A 4,244-nucleotide genomic window follows, 5' to 3' on the forward strand; every position below is an offset into this window, starting at 1 on the left:
TCCACATCTTCACAAGACGGCAGATGGGTCATAGTAACTGTTAAACTTGACAATGCTATTTTCATAATCTGTAATGTATACGGACATAACTCACATGCTCCTAATAAGACCCTTTTTACCCAATTTACCAGGAAAGTACAGGATTTAAACAACAAATACTCAGAGGCTTTTCTAATTATTTCAGGGGATTTTAATGAAACACCTGATGCATCTGCTGATCGTTTTCCTCCTAGAACGAGTCAAAACCCTCAAAATAGTAACATTATCATTACATTATGCAAGGATCTCTGTGTTGAGGATGCCTGGCGTTATTTCAATCCGGATGCTAAGGGTTATACCTGGACCAACAAAACTATGTCACGTAAATCTAGAATAGATTTATTCCTAATTTCTCCTTTTTTGTTACAATTTGTTATAGATGTAGATCATCAGTTGGCTCCCTTTTCTGATCATCACTTGATTTCCCTGAATTTACAAGCTACTAAAAAATCAAAAGGTACTCGAGGATATTGGAAATGAAACAATACACTTCTTAAAGATACTGATCTCATTGAAAACATCAAATCATTAGCTAAAGATATTTTTGCAAGAAAAGACTTGGGTCATGGAAGTAGATGGGAATTTTTCAAATATAAAGTCAGAGTGGTAGCCATTAAACGCGCCAAAGAGCTGGTGCAATTAAAGAACCATAGAGAAAAGGAGATGATGAGCAAGTTTGACAGTTTTCTAAAGAAAGATAATCTATCTGAAGAAGAGGAGTCTGTGTTCAGGTCTTTACAACTAGAATTAGAACAGACTTACACGGATCTGGCAAAGGGCGCCTTCGTAAGGTCAAGAGCAAAATTGATTGAGGGGGAAAGAAACTCTAGTTACATTTTTGCACTTGAAAAGAGAAACTACAAAAGAAAATCTATAACTGCACTCAAAATTAACGATGTTTTATGTTTTATCCATTACAATATCATCATTTGTCAATTCCTTTTATGAAAACCTTTACAGCTCTCAATTTCAGGAAGATGGTTGTGAAAGTTACATTTGCCACATTCAGAATTGTGTCCCGGTAATTGAGGATGATTTCCACTCAGTTTGCGATTCACCTGTGTCAATTGGAGAAATTAGAGAGGCACTGAATTCAATGAAAAAAGGGAAATCACCTGGCCCTGATGGCCTGTCAGTTGAATTCTATAGACAGTTTTGGGAGTTGCTAGAAGACCCGATTTTCAATATGTTTCAAGATTGCATTAATAATGGGGAAATGGTCTCCACTATGAAACAGGGCCTTATTTCATTGATTCCGAAGCCTGATAAAGACCCCTCTCTCATTGACAATTGGAGACCAATTACTTTATTAAATGTTGATTACAAATTGATTGCTCTGGTTTATGCCAAAAGATTAACGAAAGGAATAGATACCATTATAAATGAGAATCAAACAGGATTTATGAAGGGCCGTCACATAAGCTCTAACATTCGTTTAGTCTTGGACCTTATAGATTATTCAGATGCAATTGACTCAGATGCGGTTGTCCTATTTCTGGACTTCTGTAAAGCCTTTGACACAATTGAACATGAATTTCTCTTTAGGTCTCTTAAACTTTTTGGATTTGGTGAACATTTTATTAAAGTAATTCGCAAGTTTTACAAAGATATAAATAGTTCTGTGCTACTAAACCTTAATACTTCCAAAAGATTTAGTATCAACAGAAGTTGATACTACTTTGACCAAGCTAGTTGGCATAGTCAAAGTAGACTTTAATAATATATATGCCATTTAGCAGATGCCTTTATCCAAAGCGAACTGGGTACATGGTAGTGTAAACAGATCATAGAAACAGTATTACAATTTTGATATCATGGATGGTCAGTCCCTTCCACTACCTCTGTTATGAATTTGAGTGGTTATTGTTTCTACTGCTGATTGCCACTTTAAGAAGTTAAAATGCAGATTAAATACACACCAAAATATGTTACAGATACTATAAAAATGACCCATCACTCAGACAGTACACAGCATCCAACAGAGCGAACAATCAATCAAATCAAAGTTTATTTGTCACGTGCGCAGAATACAACAGGCGTAGTAGACCTTACAGTGAAATGCTTACTTACAGGCTCTAACCAACAGTGCAAAAAAGGTATTAGGTGAACAATAGGTAAGTAAAGAAATAAAAACAGTAAAAAGATAGTGAAAAATAACAGTAGCGTAAAACCAAATGTATTTTATAAAAGCCCTTTTACATTCAAATAATAACCACAGTGGTTATAGACTAGAGGGTGCAACAGTTCAACACCTCAGGAGCAAATGTCAGTTCGCTTTTCATAGCTGAGCATTCATAGGTTGAGAGAGTCGAAACAGCAGAACCGGGACATGGTAGCACATCCATTGAAACGGGTAAAAATTCCACTCCGATTCCCTTTATGGATGGGTGTATCTTTGAATTCGCTGTTGACTGGCCTGCTCCTTCTCCATTTTCGGAACACCATCCCACTCCCCCAAAGTGATTGATAGTACATCTTGGCTCGCACTGTGATGATTGTGATTCTGAGCTCTCAGGTTCATATAGTGAGTTATGGTCTTCACTGATCTCACTCTCCGTCAGCTCCATCTGGGGCGTATAGGGGCAGGCCTCGGTTGTATGCTGATGGTCGTGAGCTCAATCTAGCTGGGCCCGAGCTCTTTAGTGATGGTCCCGGTGGACCTCTTTTCCACCGCAGCACAGCAACACTCTGGCACCCAGAGGTCAGTTTAGCATGCTGTACTAACCGTTCTTTCCTGTTGGTAGAAAACAATTCAGGCATCTATTAGGCTACAGGTATATTCAAGAATCACTGCATATACTTGAAATAAACAATAGTCTTAGAAATAACATGGATTTGCATGTACCACCCCTGCCTCCTGCACAGTCTCCTCCAGGATGAAAACAGTTTCAGGGATGAAGATGTCATCCTGAAAACAAACAAACGTTTTGTTAAGACAACTGAACCCAAATATATTAGTTGGCATTAACAAGTTACCTGTCTTGTATGCTTTGTCAACACACACAAACACACCCACACAGTAAATACAGGGACATTTATTTTTCAGCAAACATTAGCTACGTCAACTTCAGTCTAGCTAAATGAGGTGGAGCTAACAAAACATTACAAAAACGAATCTGTCAACAAAATGTATTACAGTACTCGTCATCTGAGCTGGAAGCTAGCTACAGTAACTAACGTTAACTTACCTAATAACAGGGGTAACTACACGGATAAACTGTGTTGCAAATTTAGTTGCGGTTGAGTAACTTCCTAACATTAATTGCTGGGAAGGTGTTACACAAAACACAAAAGACGCAAACTTTCAACTACAGTTGCAACAAAGTGTTCCAGTGTCTAACGCTTGCCCAGTCAACAACAGTCCAGACCGGTTACCGTTACCTCAGCTCCATTGCAATGACTCACGTCGCCTCGTCTGTTCAGTTGGTTTTGCTTGACTCCAAAGTCAGCGATGTTGATTTTTTTTTCTTTCAGTTTATTAATTCGACCATTTAAAAAAAACAAGCACACGTAAAACTTAAAAGCCATACATGCACATGAATAAAATCATAGAAGATAACACAATAAAGTCTGGGACTTATTTCCATTGTGGTCCTCTTGAGACAAGATGGCTAGACAAGATCAAACACAGTATGGCAGTGAAATAATAAAACAAAAACATAGAAGAACATCTCATCATTCCAGTTACATCATAGGGGTTATTCATATGGGCACAGAAGACATCAAACATATTTTAACTTTATTTTTAATGGAGTCCTTATCAAGCAGCTTGGACTTTCTAGCCAATAACTTAGTCCTGGCATTAACCTTCCCTAGCACCTTATTGGCCATGCTCACACCTCCCAAGCTTCCATCAAGGATACATCCCAAGTAGCTAACAGAGGTTTTAGTAGTCAGCACCTCACCCCCTAACTCCACTCTGATTTCAGACGACCTACACAATTTATGTCTGGATCCCAAAATAATTGCTTCAGTTTTCCCTAAGTGCAGAGATAGCTTATTATCTCCAAGCCGTTTGCTAATGTTAGTAAGCTCTGTGCTAAGTATGCTCTCCAACATAGTTTTGCTTTTGTGAGACACCAGAAGTGTAGAGTCATAAAGAAAAAGACGGCAAGAACAAGCATCTTTCATATCGTTAATATACAACAAAAACAGCAGAGGCCCAAGCACGCTCCCCTGCGGAATGCCACAACTCATTGGTTTTG

At 38.3% G+C, this 4,244-nt stretch overlaps 1 long non-coding RNA gene across 1 annotated transcript; it reads right to left on the minus strand.

Moving 5' to 3' along the window:
- Positions 1 to 2,025: 2,025 nt before the first annotated feature.
- On the minus strand, positions 2,026 to 3,442 carry LOC139535966 (uncharacterized). The gene is made up of 3 exons (XR_011667231.1): positions 3,228 to 3,442; positions 2,885 to 2,947; positions 2,026 to 2,773 (listed from the first exon to the last, which is right to left on the minus strand). It is a non-coding gene; the product is annotated as an uncharacterized lncRNA (long non-coding RNA).
- Positions 3,443 to 4,244: the final 802 nt, after the last annotated feature.

The sequence above is a fragment of the Salvelinus alpinus genome, chromosome 12, assembly GCF_045679555.1.
Source record: "Salvelinus alpinus chromosome 12, SLU_Salpinus.1, whole genome shotgun sequence".
Lineage (NCBI taxonomy): Eukaryota > Metazoa > Chordata > Actinopteri > Salmoniformes > Salmonidae > Salvelinus > Salvelinus alpinus.